Below are 20,776 nucleotides of genomic sequence, written 5' to 3' on the forward strand. Positions count from 1 at the left end.
TCTCATATGAATGATCTGCTCTTCAGAAGTAGAGACAATGGCTGGAGGGAGCTAAGATCCCATTTCTGGTACAAACAAATCATAAAAACTTCCTGCCAAGCGCTTGAATTTACAGCAGGCTCGTTGGTCCTTGTTCCTAGGGCTCTTCAATTTCTCTTTCCTATCGTCCAGGCTCGCCTAATGTTAAACCCGATGATCTCTCTCGTATGCATGCTCTACCTTTAGACAGGCAAGATACAGAGAACATTATACTTTCTTCATGCTTCATCAGTGCGGCTGTGTGGGACATTGAGCAGGCAGTTGTGGAGGCCTAACGACAGCAACCACATCCTGGCTCGGGCCATAATGATCGGCTCTTCGTCTCAGATTCCATCTGCTGCCAAGTCCTGCAATGGGGACACCCATCCAAGTTAGTTTTCATCCTGGGGTGAACCGAACTCTCCAGTTCCCGAGGCAACGTTCTGGCGGACCCACATGGTCCAAGATGTCAGGGAGTTTGTCGTCACTTCCGTCGTTTGCCCTCGAAGGAAGTCCTCACAATATCGCCTCAACCTGACGCTTTCTCTCGTAAGCATGATCCACCATTACAGGCAAGATCCAGATACCATTCTACTTTCTTCATGCTTCATCAGTGCGGCTGTGTGGGACATTGAGCGGGCAGTTGTGGAGGCCTAATGACAGCAACCAGATCCTGGCTCGGGCCCTAAGGATCGGCCTGGATTCCGTCCGCTGTCACGTCCTGCAATGGGGACACTTCTCCAAACTGCCTTGTCATCCTTGGGTGAATCAAACTCTCCGGTTCCTGAGGCAATGCTTCTGGTGGCCTTAAATGGTCCAAGATGTCAGGGAATTTGCCGCCACTTGCGTTGTCTTCTCTCGGGGGAAGTCACATTGACAGCGGTTGATCAGGACCTGGAGTCAGACCTTAGATCTGTCTCGGCCCGCCATCCGGCCTCCTGGAGCATACACTTTCCATGGGTCGAGTATTCCTACAATTCCCTGACTTTCTCTTCCACGGGCATTTATCCATTCATGGCCACTTAAGGCCATCAGCACCATCTATTCAATTCCGAGGAGAAGGGGGTAGCTGTACCCTCTGTCCGTGCCAAACTGTGTCACAGTCATGTCATCTGGAGACATGCCAGAGCTGCCCTGTCATGCACAGCTTAGCGCTACCGTCAACTGGTTGATAGACATTGGGCTCCTGCCCTGGACTATCATCCGGGACTGAAGGTTTGGCTTTCTGTCCATGACCTTCCCCTTCAGACTGATTCCTGTAGGATAGACCCCAGGTTCATTGGCCTTTTGACACCGAGAGGGTCATTATCACATCAGCCGACCGCCTAAAGCTCCCAGCAGCCCTCCAAGTCTATCCCCCTTTTCATGTCTCGCTCCTGAAGCCGGTCTCCTCTTACCCCGTCAGTCCTCCTTTAGAGTACCCTCCACAGCCACTCGATATTGAGGGTCACCCCGCATACACTTTTCACAAGATGCTTAATGTAGGTCGCCGAGGTCGGGTTTTCAGTATCTAGTGGACTAGAAGTGTTATAGTTCCGAGGAACGTTCCTGGAATGGTGACACTCCTCCAAGTTAGCTTGTCATCCTGGGGTGAATCAAACTCTCCAGCTCCTGAGGCAACGCTTCTGGTGTCCCCGAACGGTCCAAGATGTCAGGGAGTTTGTCGCTGCTTGCGTCATTTGCTCTCGAGTGAAGTCCTCTCACCATCGCCTCAACCCGATGCTCTCTCACATATGCATGATCTGCTCTTTAGAAGTAGAGACAATGGCTGGAGGGAGCTAAGATCCCATTTCTGGTACAAACCAATCACAAAAACCTCACGTACCTGCAATCCGCCAAGCGCCTGAATTCACAGCAGGCTCGTTGGTCCTTGTTCCTAGGGCGCTTCAATTTCTCTTTCCTACCGTCCGGGCTCGCCTAAAGTTAAACCCGATGATCTCTCTCGTATGCATGCTCTACTTTCAGACAGGCAAGATCCCGGGACAATTCTACCCTCTTCATGCTTCATCAGTGTGGCTGTGTGGGACATTAAAAGGGTAGTTGTGGAGGCCCAACGACAGCAACCACATCCTAGCTTGGGCCATAATGATCAGCTCTTCATCTCAAGATTCCGTCCACTGCCAAGTCCTGCAATGGGGACACCCTTCAAGATAGTTTTCATCTTGGGGTGAACTGAACTCTCCAGTACCTGAGGCGACGCTTCTGGTGGCCCCACATGGTCCAAGATGTCAGGGAGTTTGTCGTCGCTTCTGTCATTTTCTTCGTCAGTGCAGATGTGTGGGACATTGAACGGGCAGTCGTGTAGGCCCAACGACAGCAACCAGATCCTGGCTCGGGACCTAAAGATTGGGTCCTCGCCCCAGATTCCGTCCGCTGCCAAATCCTGCATTTTGGACACTTCCCAAAGTTAGCTTGTCATCCAACGGTGAATTGAACTCTCCAGTTCCTGTGGCAACGCTTCTGGTGGCCCCGAATGGTCCAAGATGTCAGGAAATTTGTCGCCGCTTCCGTCGTTTGCTCTTGAGGGAAGTCCTCTCAATATCGCCTCAACCCGATTCTCTCTTTCGTATGCATGATCCGCCTTCGGACAGGCAAGATCCCGAGACCATTCTACCCTCTTCATACTTCATCAGTGCGACTGTGTGGGACATTGAACAAGCAGATGTGGTGGCCCAACGAAAGGCAACCAGATCCTGGCTGAAGCCCTAAGGATCGGCTCTTCATCCCAGATTCTGTCCGCTTTCAAGTCCTGCAATGGGGACAGTCTTCCGAGTTAGCTTGTCATGCTAGGAATTGAACTTTCCAGTTCCTGTGGCGACGTTTCTGGCGTCCGCAAATGGTCCAAGATGTCAGGGAGTTTGTCTCCGCTTGCGTCGTCTGCTCTCAAGGGACTTCCTCTCACCATTGCCCCAAGGGTTTCCTGCAACCTCTGCCCATCCTCAGCAGTCCCTGGTCTCATCTGTCAAATTTATTTCGTCTCTGGTCTGCCTCACTCCGATGGAAACACGGTCATATTTACCTTGGTTGACAAATTCTCCAAGATATATATTACTTCATTCCATTAAACTTTCTTCCACCCTTGAGACTGCAAACATCTTAGTGAACCACATCTTCAAGCTTCATGGCATCCCCAATGACAATTTTTCTGACCATAGTGCCCAGTTCACATCCCAAGTATTGCAAGCTTTTAGTAGTGCTCTGGGGGCATCCTCTAGCCTGTCTTCGGGGTTATCATCCACACACCATTGGACAGTCAGAAAGAGTCAATCAGGACCTGGACTCAGTCCTTAGATCTGTCTCTTCCCGCCAGCCAGCCTCCTGGAGCCTACACATTCCATGGGTCGAGTATTCCCACAACTCCCTTAATTCCTCATCCACAAGCCTGTGTCCATTCATGGTTGCTTATGGCGATCAGGGGACACTATTCCCTTTCCAGGAGCAAGGGGTCGCAGTTCCATCTGTCCGTGCCCAACTCCATCGCCGTCATGCCATCTGGGGACATGCCAGAGTTGCATTCAAATTCCAGACGTGGCCTTTTTGCAGGTCTTCTTCATTGGTGTTGAGCACAACCACAAAGAGTCTGTGTTGGCTGTTCCAACACCAAAATCCTTACACTGTACAGTTGCCTGGACCCTTGCAACAACAACTGATGAACACATGCACATAAGGATAGCAACAAAAGTTAAAAAAAACTCAATAATTAAATTATTTTTAAAAAACTGGAGGCACTCAAAGTTATTTTCAATTAAAAGGCCTTTAAGCGTTTCAGCCTTGGTAGGCCTTTGTCAGGGCAGGCTTGAGTGACAAAGGCCACCAAGGCTGAAACGCCTAGACATTTTCTCCAACTGGCCATGGTAAAATATAGGACTTTTAATTCAACTTTGAGTGCCTCAGTTTCCAGATTTTTTAAAGTCCTGCATTGATCCCTCTGAATAGCACCAGAGACATTTTTGAGAAAACTACAAACATCCGAGAAGAACACCTGTATGTTTTGATTGCTTGAACACAAATAAAATTATTTATTTGCTTTGTGATCTTCACATTCTAAAGGAGACTGGACGTTGTTCATACCTTTGCTTTTGAAGTGAGACTGCAGTGTTCTCGAAGCCAATTGAGTCCCTCAACGTGTGGGTAATATGTCCGTCTGGCAGGCAACACTCCTTGAGAGGGGGTGAACAATGGCCTGTTGAACCACTGCTATTTGAATGGGGGACTGCTGAGCCAATGATTGGACTGACTGAGTTGTGCTGGCCTGTTACATAGACATTTAATAAAACAGATTAACTACAAATACAAAAAGCATAAACACTGTGTTGATCACTCAACTGTCTTGTTTGACTTGCTACAATATGTACATTGCTGGGAGGAAAATTCAGGAATTAAACATTTAGCATGCCAACTTAGTTTTTGATTACGGACAAAAACAATGTCGACAGCAACACGAGATTCGGAAATACATCAGCAAATAAGCATCTCACTTCAAGGATTGTAAAGAGACATTGTTAAAGCTAAATTACAAATAACATTTGTTTATAACTGTAAAGAGTTACACATCGTGTCATATACTCACGCTCGGAGATCGATGTTATAGTAACCGGGCTGTTAGCCGCGAAGCTAACGTATGTGATTACTACAGTACTTTTTGCTTAAACAAAGACAAGCTGCGATGAATGACGACACGTCAATGTCGAACAACAGCACGATATTCGGGAATACATTAGAAAATAAGCATCTCACTTCAAGGATTGGAAGGAGACATTGATAAAGCTAAATTATAAATAGCATTCGTTTGTTGCTGTAAAGAGTTTTACAACGTGTTGTCTTTTCACACACTTCGAGATCGATGTTATAGTAACCGGGCTGTTAGCTGCGAAGCTAACATAGCCGCGAAGCTAACATAGCCGCAAAGCTAACGTCTGTGATTACGACAGTACTTTTAGCTTACACAAAGAAAAGCTGCGATGAATGACGACACGCCAGTGTCGAACAGCAGCACGAGATTCGGAAATACATTAGCAAATAAGCATCTCACTTCAAGAATTGGAAAAACACATTAATGAAGCTAAAATACAAATAGCATTCGTTTGTAACTGTAAAGAGTTTCACAAAGTGATATATTCACGGGCTTCAAGTTAGCATCGATGTTGGGCTGTTTGCCGCGAAGCTAACGACTCAAAAAAGTCCACAATAAGAAGATAAGATAAGAAATGAATGCCTTTATTGATCCCACAGTGGGGGAATTTTCATTGTTACAGCAGCAAAGATATAGGTCACACAGGGACGGCGGCATAATGTGGCCATTAATGTATAACATTGACGGCAAACATTTAGGATCAAACCTATGTAAATATACGAAGTAACATGTGTATAGACACATGTATATACACACCAACCTATATCTACATAAAAAGTATGAGGAACACTCATTTCGGCCTGTACATAATACAGAGGAAAAAATACTCTAAGTAAGTGACTGCTGCAGTGCTGTAGTGAAATGTAAGGAACAGCATTGGATAAAAATAAAACTAGACTAACAGTGGGGAATGTTGAGCATTGCACGGTATTACAGTAGTGGGGAATATTGGGTATTGCACGATATGACCTCAGGTGCAGGAATGCACTATTGCACTAATGTCCGCCAGTTTGTAGGGACTACACAATGTTCTTGTTAAATAGCTGACAGCAGCAGGTAAGAAGGAACGGCGAGGGTGTAACAGTCTGTCACTGAAGGAGCTGTGGAGTGCTGTTAGGGTGCCCTGGTGGGGGTGGTCCGGGTTGTCCAGCATTGTTGACAGCTTGGCCAACATCCTCCTGTCCCCCACCGAGTCCACGGAGTCCAGGGAGCAGCCCAGGACAGAGCCGGCCCTCCTGACCAGTTTGTCCAGCCGCTTCTTGTCCCGGGCCGAGACGCCGCCTGCCCAGGTGACCACTCCCTGGAAGATGACCGATGCAGCCACCGAGTCATAAAAGTTCCTGAGGAGTGTCCCCTGAACCCCAAAAGACCTCAGTCTCCTGAGTAGGAAGAGTCTGCTCTGACTCTTCCTATAGAGGGCGTCTGTGTTGTCGCACCAGTCCAGTTTATTGTTCAGATGAACACCCAGGTACTGGTAAGTTGAGACTCTCTCAACATCTGTTCCCCGGATATTCACTGGTGCAGGTGAAGAGTGCTGGCGCCAACCGAAATCCACCACCATTTCTTTGGATTTCCCCGCATTGATCAGGAGGCGGTTCTGCGGGCACCAGTCCACAAAACCCAGAGTAAGTTCTCTGTACTCCCGATCATCTCCGCCTATGATGAGGCCGACAATCGCAGAGTCGTCAGAGAACTTCTGCAGGTGACGGGTAGGGGTGTTGTAGTTGAAGTCCAAGGTGTAGAGGGTGAACAGGAAGGGAGCCAAGACAGTTCCCTGTGGGGCCCCCGTGCTACAGAGGAGCACGTCAGACACAAAGTTCTGTGTCCTCACATACTGTGGCAGGTTTGTGAGGTAGTCCTGGATCCATGTGGTGAGGTGGTGGGCCACCCCCGCCCGCTCCAGCTTGTCTCCCAGTAGGGTGGGCTGGATGGTGTTGAAAGCACTGGAGAAATCAAAGAACATGATCCTCACAGTGCTCCCTGCCTTCTCCAGGTGGGAGAGTGAAGTGTGAAGGAGGTAGATGATGGCATCATCCACACTGATGCCAGGCTGATATGCGAACTGGAGTGGGTCCATTGAGGAGCTCACCAGGGGGCGCAGGTGGACAAGGACCAGTCTCTCCAAGGTCTTCATCAGGTGAGACGTCAGCGCCACTGGTCTGAAGCTGTTGAGCTCCTTCGGGTGGGGGGGGCTTTGGCACCGGGACCAGGCAGGATGTTTTCCATAGCTGGGGCACCCTGCCCAGCTTCAGGCTCAGGTTGAACATGTGCTGGACAATTCCACACAGCTGGTCTGCGTAGGATTTGAGGAGCTGGGGGCTGATGCCATCTGGACCCGCTGCCTTCCTCGCCTTCATCTTCTTCAGCTGGTTCCTCACCTGAGATGTTGTGAAGGCCAAGGCTGGGCAGTAGGGAGTGGTGGCTATCTGGTGTAGCTGGGAGCTGGAGACTGTGGAGAAAAGGGGGGAGGGGGAGACACGCCCAGCAGGAGGAGTAGGTGGAGGCTGCAGCAGGAGAGACTGAGTGGAGGCAGGCATCTGATCGAACCAATTGAAAAGGAGATTCAGCTCATTTGCCCACTGCAGGTCCCCCCCAGTCCGGGTCTTGGGTTGTCCGAGGCCTGAGATGGTCTTCAGGCCCCTCCAGACTCCACTGGCATTATTCTGCAGCAGCTGCTCCTCCATCTTCATCCTGTAGGACCTTTTCCCCTCTCTGATCCTCCTCCTCAGCTGGCGCTGCACAGTCCTCCGCTCCTCTATGTTGCCTGACGCAAAAGCCCTCCTCTTCTCCTTCAGGAGAGCATTTATGTCTGGTGTGATCCAGGGTTTGTTGTTGGAGAAACACCTTACTGTCCTGGTGGGTATGGTGTTCTCCATGCAGAAATGTATATAGTCTGTAACAGAGTCCGTTAGACTACTAATGTCTTCCCCGTGTGAATCGCTGAATACTTCCCACACAGTTGTGCTGAAGCAGTCCTTTAAGGCCTCCTCGGCCTCTCCAGACCATCTCTGAACCGTGCGGGTCACAGCTGGCTGCCTGCGGATCAGAGGTTTGTACACAGACTGGAGAGCCACCAGGATGTGATCAGCTTTGCCCAGCGGGGGGAGGGGCCATTATGTGTATGCCTCCTTGGTGTTGGCATAGAAAAGGTCCAGTGTTTTATTGTCTCTGGTGTGGCAGGTGACATACTGTGTGAATGAAGGCAGAGAGGAGGAAGGGGAGGCATGATTGAAGTCACCAGAGATGAATACCAGGGCATTTGAGTGCTGTGTTTGTAGCCTGCTCACTGCTGCAGTCAAGACATCACGGGCTGTGTCGCCGCTGGCAGCTGGTGGGACGTAGACGGTCACCGCGATCACATGACTAAACTCTCGCGGGATGTAGAATGGCCTCATGCCAACAGCTAGCAGCTCAATATCCCTGCTGCAATGCTGCTCCTTAATCGTGATGTGCCCAGGATTACACCATCTATCGTTCACAAACACAGCCAGCCCTCCTCCTTTCCTCTTTCCACTCTCCAGCGTCCTGTCCGCGCGAATGATTTGGAAGCCGTCCAATTCTACGACCGCGTTCGGCGTTAGCGCTGTTAGCCACGACTCCGTGAATAGCATCAGGCTAGCCTCCCGGAAGTCCCTCTCGTGCCGGGTAAGCGCCGCTAGCTCGTCCATCTTGTTGGGGAGCGATCTAACATTCCCCATGATAACAGACGGGAGGACGGGATGGTATCGTCTCCTCCTTTCCCGGCGTCTAACCCCCGCACGAGATCCCCGTCTCTTCTTCCTCAGCTCACGGGGGATATCGGGTCTCGCCCCGGGAGCCGGCGCATGGTTAGCACGGAGTGCTAACAGCTGATTCCGGCTGTAAACAATGGGGGCTCGGCTCCGAGCCAAGTCGCCGGACACGATCGCGCAAAAAAATAGCCATCAGCAGCAGCAAGTTACAACTTTCAACTATATGAAAAACGTATGGGGTAGAGTAATATTAAAGAACAAACACACACGAAAAGGCTCACCGATGAGCCGGAGCTACTGTAGCGGGCTGCCACTCACGCGGCGCCGGAAACGGTGGATAGGTTTATAAATATATATATATATATATATGTAACACATCTGAAGGAAATTACTCAGAAGATAGACTTGATTGGAAAGGGTTACTTCCAGTTCCAGAGAGAGTTGGTATTGATCCCGGGCAAAGCCAAAGATGTCCAGTGAATCCACGTTCGTATTCTCCCAAATTGCTGAAACAGTCATCAGCAGAATGTTTGCCACGAAACAAACGCACGTTTTGAGAGGTCTTCGGGCACATTCGATTTATAAATGAACCTCAACCACAAGCCTTTCTGTGGCTCGGATGTAGGGAGAAGAAAAATATTTTTGTTGTCCTTTGTGCACTCCGGTACAGAGCAGCTCCGCATACACTTTTCGCAAGATTTTCGATGTACGTAGCCGAGGTTGGGTTTTCGGTATGCAGTAGACTGGGAGGGTTATTGTTCCAAGAAACGTTCCTGGGCCCTAAGGATTGGCTTTTCATCCCAGATTTCGCCCACTGTCAAGTCCTGCAATGGGGACACTCCTCCAAGTTAGCTTGTCATCCTAGGGGGAACCGAACTCTCCAGTTCCTGAGGCAACGCTTCTGGAGGCCCCACATGGTCCAAGATGTCGGGGAGTTTGTTGCCGCTTCCGTCGTTTCCCCTTGAGGGAAATCCTCACAATATCGCCTCGACCTGATGCTCTCTTTCAGTTGCATGATCCACCTTCAGACAGGCAACATCCAGATACCATTCAACTTCATACTTCATCAGTGCGGCTGTGTGGGCCTTAGAGCGGGCAGTTGTGGAGGCCCAATGGGAGCAACCAGATCCTGGCTCAGGCCCTGAAGATCGGCCCGGATCCTGTCCTCTGATTGCCGTAGGATAGACCCCAGGTTCCTTGGCCTTTTGACATTGAGAGGGTCATTAGCCCTTCAGCCGTCCTCCTAAAGCTCCCAGCAGCCCTCCAAGTCGATCCCACTTTCATGTCTCGCTCCTGAAACCGGTCTCCTCTTACCCCGTCAGTCCTCCTTCAGAGTCCCCTCCACGGCCACCTGATATTGACGGTCACCCCACATACACTTTACACAAGATTTTCAATGTACATCGCCGAGGTCAGATTTTCAGTATTTAGTAGACTGGGAGTTTTATGGTTCCGAGGAACCTTCCTGGGCCCTAAGGTCCAGCTGTTCGTCCCAGACTCCTTCCACTGTCAAGTCCTGTAATGGCGAGACTCCTCCAAGTTAGCTTGTCATCCTGGGGTGAATCAAACTCTCCAGCTCCTGAGGCAACGCTTCTGGTGTCCCCGAACGGTCCAAGATGTCAGGGAATATGCAGCCACTTGCGTCGTTTGCTCTCGAGTGAGGTCCTCTCACCATCGCCTCAACCCGATGCTCTCGTTTGCATGATCTGCTTTTCAGGAAAAACCTCACGTATCTGCAATCCGCCAAACGCCTGAATTCACAGAAGGCTCCTTGGGCCTTGTTCCTCGGGCGCTTCAATTTCTCTATTTCATGACGTCCGGGCTCGCCTAATATTAAACCCGATGGTCTTTCTTGTATGCATGCTCTACCTTTAGACAGGCAAGATCCAGAGACCATTCTACCTTCTTCATGCTTCATCAGTGCAGCTGTGTGGGACATTGAGCGGGCAGTTGTGGAGGCCTAACGACAGCAACCACATCCTGGCTCAGGCCATAATGATCGGCTCTTCGTCTCAGATTCCGTCCGCTGCCAAGTCCTGCAATGGGGACACCCATCCAAATTAGTTTTCATCCTGGGGTGAACCAAACTCTCCAGTTCCTGAGGCAACGTTCTGGCGGCCCGAGCAGTTGTGGAGGCCTTAACGACAGGAACCACATCCTGGCTCGGGCCATAATGATCGGCTCTTCGTCTCAGATTCCATCCGCTGCTAAGTCCTGCAATGGGAACAACCCTTCCAAGTTAGTTTTCATCCTGGGGTGAACCGAACTCTCCATTTCCTGAGGCAACGTTCTGGCGGCCCCACATGGTCCAACATGTCAGGGAGTTTGTCGTCGCTTTCGTCGTTTGCCCTCGAGAGAAGTCCTCACAACATCGCCTCAACCTGATGGTCTCTCTCGTATGCATTATCCACCTTTACAGGCAAGATCCAGATACCATTCTACTTTCTTCATACTTCATCGGTGCGGCTGTGTGGAACATTGAGCGGGCAGTTGTGGAGGCCCAATGACAGCAACCAGATCCTGTCTCGGGCCCTAAGGATCGGCCTAGATTCCGTCCGCTGCCACGTCCTGCAATGGGGACACTTATCCAAACTGCCTTGTCATCCTTGGGTGAATCTAACCCTCCGGTTCCTGAGGCAACACTTCTGGTGGCCTTAAATGATCCAAGGTGTCAGGGAATTTGCTGCCACTTGCGTCGTCTGCTCTCGGGGGAAGTCACATTGACAGCGGTTGATCAGGACCTGGAGTCAGACCATAGATCTGTCTCGGCCCGCCATCCGGCCTCCTGGAGCATACACTTTGCATGGGTCGAGTATTCCTACAATTCCCTGACTTTCTCTTCCACGGGCATTTGTCCATTCATGGCCACTTATGGCCATCATCCCCATCTATTCAATTCCTAGGAGAAGGGGGTCGCTGTACCTTCTGTCCGTGCCAAACTGTGTCATGCCATCTGGAGACATGCCAGAGCTGCCCTGTCACGCACAGTTTAGCGCAACCGTCAACTGGTTGATAGACATTGTTCTCCTGCCCTGGACTATCACCCAGGACTGAAGGTTTGGCTATCTGCCCATGACCTTCCCTTCAGACTGATTCCCGTAGGATAGAACCCAGGTTCATTGGCCTTTTGACACCAAGAGGGTCATTAGCCCATCAGCTGTCCGCCTAAAGCTCCCAGCAGCCCTCCAAGTCGGTCTCCCTTTACATATCTCGCACCTGAAGCCAGTCTCCTCTTACCCCGTCAGTCCTCCTCCAGAGTCCCCTCCACGGCCACTTGATATTGACAGTCACCTCGCATACACTTTTCACAAGATGTTCAATGTACGCCGCCGTGGTCGTGTTTTCAGTATTCAGTAGACTGGGAGTGTTATGGGTCCGAGGAACGTTCCTGGGCCCTAAGGACCGGCTGTTCATCCCAGACTCTGTCCGCTGTCAAGTCCTTTAATGGCGACACTCCTCCAAGTCAGCTTGTCATCCTGGGGCGAAACAAACTCTCCAGCTCCTGAGGCAACGCTTCTGGTTTCCCCGAATGGTCCAAGATTTCAGGGAGTTTGTCGCCGCTTGCGTCATTTGCTCCCGAGTGAAGTCCTCTCAGCATCCCATCAACCCGATACTCTCTCTCATATGCATGATCTGTTCTTCAGGAGTGGAGACAATGGCTGGAGGGAGCTGAGATCCCATTTCTGGTACAAACAACTCACAAAAACCTCATGTACCTGCAATCCGCCAAGCGCCTGAATTCACAGCAGGCTCGTTGGGCCTTGTTCCTAGGGCGCTTCAATTTATCTTTTTCCTACCGTCCGGGCTTGCCTAATATTAAACCCAATGATCTCTCTTGTTTGCATGCTCTACCTTTAGACAGGCAAGATCCAGAAACCATTCTACCTTCTTCATGCTTCATCAGTGCGGTTGTGTGGGACATTGAGCGGGCAGTTGTGGAGGCCTAACGACAGCAACCACATCCTGGCTCAGGCCATAATGATCGGCTCTTCGTCTCAGATTCCGTCCGCTGCCAAGTCCTGCAATGGGGACACCCATCCAAGTTAGTTTTCATCCTGGGGTGAACCAAACTCTCCAGTTCCTAAGGCAACGTTCCGGCGACCCGGGCAGTTGTGGAGGCCTAACTACAGCAACCACATCCTGGCTCGGGCCATAATGATCGGCTCTTCATCTCAGATTCCGTCCGCTGCCAAGTCCTGCAATGGGAACACCCATCCAAGTTAGTTTTCATCCTGGGGTGAACCGAACTCTCCAGTTCCTGAGGCAACGTTCTGGCGGCCCCACATGGTCCAAGATATCAGGGAGTTTGTCGTCACTTCCGTCGTTGCCCTCGAGGGAAGTCCTCACAATATCGCCTCAACCTGATGGTCTCTCTTGTATGCATGATTCACCTTTACAGGCAAGATCCAGATACCATTCTACTTTCTTCATGCTTCATCAGTGCGGCTGTGTGGAACATTGAGCGGGCAGTTGTGGAGGCCCAATGACAGCAACCAGATCCTGGCTCGGGCCCTAAGGATCGGCCTAGATTCTGTCCGCTGTCACGTCCTGCAATGGGGACACTTATCCAAACTGCCTTGTCATCCTTGGGTGAATCTAACCCTCCGGTTCCTGAAGCAACGCTTCTGGTGGCCCCCGAAAGGTCCAAGATGTCAGGGAGTTTGTAGCCACTTGTGTTGTTTTCTCTCAAGGGAAGTCTTCTCACCATCACTTCAAGGGTCTCCTGCAACATCTGCCCATCTCCAGAGCTTTCGACGCAAGCAGCGACAAACTCCCTGGCAGTTTGGACCATTTGGGGACACCAGAAGCGTTGCCTCCGGAACTGGAGAGTTTGACTCACCCCAGAATGTCAAGCTAACTCGGAGGAGTGTCCGCATTGCAGGACTTGAGAGCAGACGGAATCTGGGACGAAGAGCCGATTCTTAGGGCTTTAGGGCTCCGTCCTCTCTCAACTCCTGCAATGGGGACTCTCCTCCAAGTTAGCTTGTCATCCTGGGGTGAACCGACCCCGCCAGTTCCGGAAGCAACACTTCTGGTGGCCTTAAATGATCCAAGGTGTCAGGGAATTTGCCGCCACTTGCGTCGTCTGCTCTCGGGGGAAGTCACATTGACAGCGGTTGATCAGGACCTGGAGTCAGACCTTAGATCTGTCTCGGCCCGCCATCCGGCCTCCTGGAGCATACACTTTCCATGGGTCGAGTATTCCTACAATTCCCTGACTTTCTCTTCCACGGGCATTTGTCCATTCATGGCCACTTATGGCCATCAGCCCGATCTATTCAATTCCTAGGAGAAGGGGGTCGCTGTACCTTCTGTCCGTGCCAAACTGTGTCATGCCATCTGGAGACATGCCAGAGCTGCCCTGTCACGCACAGTTTAGCGCAACCGTCAACTGGTTGATAGACATTGTTCTCCTGCCCTGGACTATCACCCAGGACTGAAGGTTTGGCTATCTGCCCATGACCTTCCCTTCAGACTGATTCCCGTAGGATAGAACCCAGGTTCATTGGCCTTTTGACACCAAGAGGGTCATTAGCCCATCAGCTGTCCGCCTAAAGCTCCCAGCAGCCCTCCAAGTCGGTCTCCCTTTACATATCTCGCACCTGAAGCCAGTCTCCTCTTACCCCGTCAGTCCTCCTCCAGAGTCCCCTCCACGGCCACTTGATATTGACAGTCACCTCGCATACACTTTTCACAAGATGTTCAATGTACGCCGCCGTGGTCGTGTTTTCAGTATTCAGTAGACTGGGAGTGTTATGGGTCCGAGGAACGTTCCTGGGCCCTAAGGACCGGCTGTTCATCCCAGACTCTGTCCGCTGTCAAGTCCTTTACTGGCGACACTCCTCCAAGTCAGCTTGTCATCCTGGGGCGAAACAAACTCTCCAGCTCCTGAGGCAACGCTTCTGGTTTCCCCGAATGGTCCAAGATTTCAGGGAGTTTGTCGCCGCTTGCGTCATTTGCTCCCGAGTGAAGTCCTCTCAGCATCCCATCAACCCGATACTCTCTCTCATATGCATGATCTGTTCTTCAGGAGTGGAGACAATGGCTGGAGGGAGCTGAGATCCCATTTCTGGTACAAACAACTCACAAAAACCTCATGTACCTGCAATCCGCCAAGCGCCTGAATTCACAGCAGGCTCGTTGGGCCTTGTTCCTAGGGCGCTTCAATTTATCTTTTTCCTACCGTCCGGGCTTGCCTAATATTAAACCCAATGATCTCTCTTGTTTGCATGCTCTACCTTTAGACAGGCAAGATCCAGAAACCATTCTACCTTCTTCATGCTTCATCAGTGCGGTTGTGTGGGACATTGAGCGGGCAGTTGTGGAGGCCTAACGACAGCAACCACATCCTGGCTCAGGCCATAATGATCGGCTCTTCGTCTCAGATTCCGTCCGCTGCCAAGTCCTGCAATGGGGACACCCATCCAAGTTAGTTTTCATCCTGGGGTGAACCAAACTCTCCAGTTCCTAAGGCAACGTTCCGGCGACCCGGGCAGTTGTGGAGGCCTAACTACAGCAACCACATCCTGGCTCGGGCCATAATGATCGGCTCTTCGTCTCAGATTCCGTCTGCTGCCAAGTCCTGCAATGGGAACACCCATCCAAGTTAGTTTTCATCCTGGGGTGAACCGAACTCTCCAGTTCCTGAGGCAACGTTCTGGCGGCCCCACATGGTCCAAGATATCAGGGAGTTTGTCGTCGCTTCCGTCGTTGCCCTCGAGGGAAGTCCTCACAATATCGCCTCAACCTGATGGTCTCTCTTGTATGCATGATTCACCTTTACAGGCAAGATCCAGATACCATTCTACTTTCTTCATGCTTCATCAGTGCGGCTGTGTGGAACATTGAGCGGGCAGTTGTGGAGGCCCAATGACAGCAACCAGATCCTGGCTCGGGCCCTAAGGATCGGCCTAGATTCTGTCCGCTGTCACGTCCTGCAATGGGGACACTTATCCAAACTGCCTTGTCATCCTTGGGTGAATCTAACCCTCCGGTTCCTGAAGCAACGCTTCTGGTGGCCCCCGAAAGGTCCAAGATGTCAGGGAGTTTGTAGCCACTTGTGTTGTTTTCTCTCAAGGGAAGTCTTCTCACCATCACTTCAAGGGTCTCCTGCAACATCTGCCCATCTCCAGAGCTTTCGACGCAAGCAGCGACAAACTCCCTGGCAGTTTGGACCATTTGGGGACACCAGAAGCGTTGCCTCCGGAACTGGAGAGTTTGACTCACCCCAGAATGTCAAGCTAACTCGGAGGAGTGTCCGCATTGCAGGACTTGAGAGCAGACGGAATCTGGGACGAAGAGCCGATTCTTAGGGCTTTAGGGCTCCGTCCTCTCTCAACTCCTGCAATGGGGACTCTCCTCCAAGTTAGCTTGTCATCCTGGGGTGAACCGACCCCGCCAGTTCCGGAAGCAACACTTCTGGTGGCCTTAAATGATCCAAGGTGTCAGGGAATTTGCCGCCACTTGCGTCGTCTGCTCTCGGGGGAAGTCACATTGACAGCGGTTGATCAGGACCTGGAGTCAGACCTTAGATCTGTCTCGGCCCGCCATCCGGCCTCCTGGAGCATACACTTTCCATGGGTCGAGTATTCCTACAATTCCCTGACTTTCTCTTCCACGGGCATTTGTCCATTCATGGCCACTTATGGCCATCAGCCCGATCTATTCAATTCCTAGGAGAAGGGGGTCGCTGTACCTTCTGTCCGTGCCAAACTGTGTCATGCCATCTGGAGACATGCCAGAGCTGCCCTGTCACGCACAGCTTAGCGCAACCGTCAACTGGTTGATAGACATTGGTCTGCTGCCCTGGACTATCATCCGGGACTGAAGGTTTGGCTATCTGCCCATGACCTTCCCTTCAGACTGATTCCCGTAAGATAGAACCCAGGTTCATTGGCCTTTTGACACCAAGAGGGTCATTAGCCCATCAGCTGTCCGCCTAAAGCTCCCAGCAGCCCTCCAAGTCGGTCTCCCTTTACATATCTCGCACCTGAAGCCAGTCTCCTCTTACCCCGTCAGTCCTCCTCCAGAGTCCCCTCCACGGCCACTTGATATTGACGGTCACATCGCATACACTTTCCACAAGATGTTCAATGTACGTCGCCGTGGTCGTGTTTTCAGTATTCAGTAGACTGGGAGTGTTATGGGTCCGAGGAACGTTCCTGGGCCCTAAGGACCGGCTGTTCGTCCCAGACTTGGTCCGCTGTCAAGTCCTTTAATGGCGACACTCCTCCAAGTTAGCTTGTCATCCTGGGGCGAATCATACTCTCCAGCTCCTGAGGCAACGCTTCTGGTTTCCCCGAATGGTCCAAGATTTCAGGGAGTTTGTCACCGCTTGCGTCATTTGCTCTCGAGTGAAGTCCTCTCAGCATTGCCTCAACCCGATACTCTCTCTCATATGCATGATCTGTTCTTCAGGAGTGGAGACAATGACTGGAGGGAGCTGAGATCCCATTTCTGGTACAAACAAATCACAAAAACCTCATGTACCTGCAATCCGCCAAGCGCCTGAATTCACAGCAGGCTCGTTGGGCCTTGTTCCTAGGGCGCTTCAATTTATCTTTTTCCTACCGTCCGGGCTCGCCCAATGTTAAACCCGATGATCTGTCGTATGCATGCTCTACCTTCAGACAGGCAAGATCCCGAGACCATTCTACCCTCTTCATGCTTCATCAGTGCGGCTGTGTTGGACATTGAGCGGGCAGTTGTGGAGGCCCAGCGACAGCAACCAGATCCTGGCTCAGGCCATTAGGATCATCTCTTTGTCTCAGATTCTGTCCGCTGCCAAGTCCTTCAATGGGGACACCCCTCCAAGTTAGTTTTCATCCTGGGGTGAACCGATCTCTCCAGTTCCTGAGGCAACACTTCTGGAGGCCCCACATGCTACAAGATGTCAGGGAGTTTGTCGCCGCTTTCACTGTGGTGTTTAAAAGGTGATTTTAGCTTTGAGGGAGTGTGCCCATTTATGAGCGGCTTTAAAGTTGAGTGAAGAACTTGAGAACTGAGCCTGTCCCAGCACTGGAATTGAAGCCAAATCCTCCACAACTAAAGTCAGGGGTATAATCCTATCAGCCACATAAGACAGTTGCAATGCATCATCAGTCCGTCCTTCAAAGGGGCGTTTAAGCTTTCATAGGCTAATTATGCAAGCGGTCATAATTTTAGACGGCTGTCCCAAAATTTAGTTGAAAAATTCCGCTGTCAGCAAGCCCACTAGTTGAAACATGGCATTCTGATTGTTTGTGGAATATGAGTTAAGCAGAAAAATATACCCATTTTTACCCAACTCAGGGGGCATTTTGTCACTTCTGTCGATTGAAAAGTCAGGACTCAGGTAACGACCAATCACGGCTCAGCTTCAGAAAACAGGTCAGCTGTGGTTGGTCGTTATCTGAGCCCTGAGCAATTGTTATGTCATTTTCAATCGACACAAGTGACAAAATGGCCACCCCCAGAGATAGCTAAAAAAACGGTTGATTCTTATTCCACAAAAAACAATATTTATCTGAATTCTTTGTTTCAACTAGTGGGCTTGCGTATACATATTTTTGAAAAAAATATGTTTGGGTTGACTTCCCGTTTAACTAATTCAATGCCAGCCATTCACAGCGCAACGAAGCTCCTCGTTGCCAGCCATTTTTGAGGACTTTGCCCCATCTTTGAAGGCCCACAGAACATTGTGTTTCATGAATACATAGACATGGGACCTGCCAAAATAAAGATTAGTCTCTCTTCTTTGATAAGAAAAAAAGAAGAAATCAAGAGTTTTGTGAAAAGACATAAACTATAAACTTAAACACCATTTTTTTTGCTTTTATGACACCTCAGATATATAAACATTACTTTTCTTATTAAAAAACCCCAAAACAATTTCTAAAAAAAGCAAAAAACAATGCATGTTGCAAAAAACATAAACATTGTGCTACAAACTGGCAATGGTCGGATAAACGACACTGGTGACATCTGTTGGTGGTTGCACATCATGACAATGCTTCCCAATCCTGAAACTTTATGATTAATTGCATCAGAGCCTTGGGCATCAAAGGCACACAAAAAACGCAGTTCTCCAGTTAACTCAATGATGGGGGTGTACTATTAGATTACACAAAACGATTTAAAACGATGTACGCATCAAATGAGTTACGAATTGATGCTAAAAATGATAAAACTAAGTAAACTTTACATGTAAGTACCTGTGACATTGGGTTTTCAAAAATCTGAAATTCATTGCGCGCCAAGTGGAACTTTTTGCTTAGACGACCGACAGCCATGGCAAGCTGACCAACATGCCAAAAAAAGAGTTTATGAGGCTTGTTTTACCTACCATGGATCGAGGGTGAACACCTCGCTGACCGGCACCAGTTTAAACAGCGACAGGTTGTGATGCATTACTAACACTTACCTTAAAAATAAGTAGGGAGTGAATTATTTTGTTCACATTTTCGAGGCATTCTACTAGCTGGGAGCTGATTAGATAAGAGTAGGCACACACGCATACACACAGACAAGCTACATTACATTGAGCCATTATCAGATAAATGAGCATATTTGCTTGACTTTAACGGTGCAAATGTACTGTCAATATCAACAATGGATGACATGAAAGGGAGTCAAATAGGTCAAGAATATGGCATGGAATGTAAAAACTTATAGTGAATAAGCATATATACATTGACATGTATACATTATGTTTATATAAACACATAAATGAAGGCATTGATCACATTATTTCCAAAAAATATCATTCTTAAAAATCAGAATTGGCTATTTCAGTGTCCAAAAAGCATAGAGGCTATGCAGCTGCATATCTGGCCATGAAAATGGCAGTTTTCCATTATAGTAGATGTCACATTAATGGCTCTACAAGCATCTGTGCACATTTTCTACTCGTAATTAAATGGAAACTAGTTTTGTGTAATATATTTACAGTATCTCACTCTGCATCGCGTGCAAATGTTCATAAACATTTAACAATGTTAAAAAAAGTTCTTTTTTAATCAACATATCCTAATATTTTGAATTAATAACACATTTTAAAAAATGAAGGTTTTTTTTGGCAGTTATAATTTTGCTGCTTTTAGATTTTTGTCGAGGTACTGTGTCAGTATCGAGGTACTTTATGCAGGTAAAGTACCAAAGTAAAAATGATGGTATCATGACAACACTAGTCTATAAACTCAAAGCCTTGAATTCCTTGTGAAATTACTAATATTACTGTATGTTCAAAGCACTCAATTCCTGAATTAATAAATGTCCATTACAACAATTAGTCATCCCTAAGTATGGCAACAAGCACAAAAGTATCAAATAACACAGAAAAATGTGGGCTAACACTCACACACATTCAAGATACTACTAGTACTACAGTCCAACGCACTTGGGCAGGCCTGATGCTCTTCATGCACAAATTGTATGGAATGCGTACTCACAGTTCCGGTGAGAGACACAGATGGATTTAGAACTACACGGAGGGGAAAGAAAGGAGAAGAGAATTAAGAAAATGAGCAAAGAAAAGATTAGCAAATGGAGTATCCAATAAAAGCGTATTAGATAAGTGTCATTCAAAAGAGGCAGAGATGAGTGGGTTGCGCTCCACAAACGGAGAATGTGAGAAACGGCGCGAATAATTAGTCCTAAAACCAAGCTAGTAGCAGGAAATGGGCTCTCCCGGCATCTAGCAAAGTGTTCCCCTGACTATTCACAAATGTCCACGTCTGCCCCTGAATTAACAGGACAGTACTGAGCGTACAAGTCCATATATTATTTCGTTTAGAACGAGCGGGAAGTGTCTCCCGACTCGTTAATATTCTAAGCTAAAGCTAACTAACACCACGGTAGTAGCTAGGCTAATTGCTAATCACTATAAGCTACAATGCTAATATAAAATAAACGGACAGTAATAGTTTATTTTTAACATAACCAGACAAGTGTAATTACCTCAAAGTAATCCAGTGAGTAGAAACATCCAGTGAAAACGGGCAGTTTATCCCGATGTTATATACGAAAAGCTCGGAATATTCAACAGAACAGCTTCCCTCCGGCGTGTGCTCCAACATTCTCACTTCTATCGCGAGTAGGTAGCGTCAGTTTAGAATGAGCGGGAAAATGTCTCCAATTGTTAATATTCTAAGATAAAGCTAAATAACGTCACAGTAGTAGCAAGGCTAATTGCTAATCACCATTAGCTGCAATGCTAATATAAACCAAACGGACCATAATAGTTTATTTTTAACATAACCAGAGAAGTGTAATTACCTTAAAGTCATCCATTGAGTACAAACATCCAGTGAAAATGGGTAGTTTATCTCGATGTTATTGACAAAAAGTGCGAAATATTCGATGACACAGCTTCCCTTCAGCGCTGGCTCAAAGCCTCTCACTTCTCTCGCGAGTG

The 20,776-nt window shown here is 49.0% G+C and overlaps 1 protein-coding gene across 8 annotated transcripts in view; it reads right to left on the reverse strand.

Annotated features, from left to right (window-relative positions):
• The window catches only part of trpc1 (transient receptor potential cation channel, subfamily C, member 1), a 42,120-nt gene extending 21,344 nt beyond the window's left edge, over positions 1 to 20,776 (reverse strand). For 3 of the 8 annotated variants that reach the window (XM_086021354.1, XM_086021352.1, XM_086021360.1), the window contains exons 1-3: positions 20,638 to 20,776; positions 19,721 to 19,843; positions 4,090 to 4,270 (exon numbers count right to left, since the gene is read on the reverse strand). The gene's annotated coding sequence lies outside the window, so the exon portion shown is untranslated. Of the gene's footprint in view, positions 1 to 4,089; positions 4,271 to 19,720; positions 19,844 to 20,319; positions 20,452 to 20,637 lie in introns of those variants that run through there. The other 5 variants (XM_086021353.1, XM_086021357.1, XM_086021356.1 and 2 more) reach the window with 5 other exon arrangements.

Source organism: Filicampus tigris, chromosome 21 (genome assembly GCF_054856515.1).
Source record: "Filicampus tigris isolate MCC_2025a chromosome 21, RoL_Ftig_1.0, whole genome shotgun sequence".
In the NCBI taxonomy this organism is placed as follows: Eukaryota; Metazoa; Chordata; class Actinopteri; order Syngnathiformes; family Syngnathidae; genus Filicampus; species Filicampus tigris.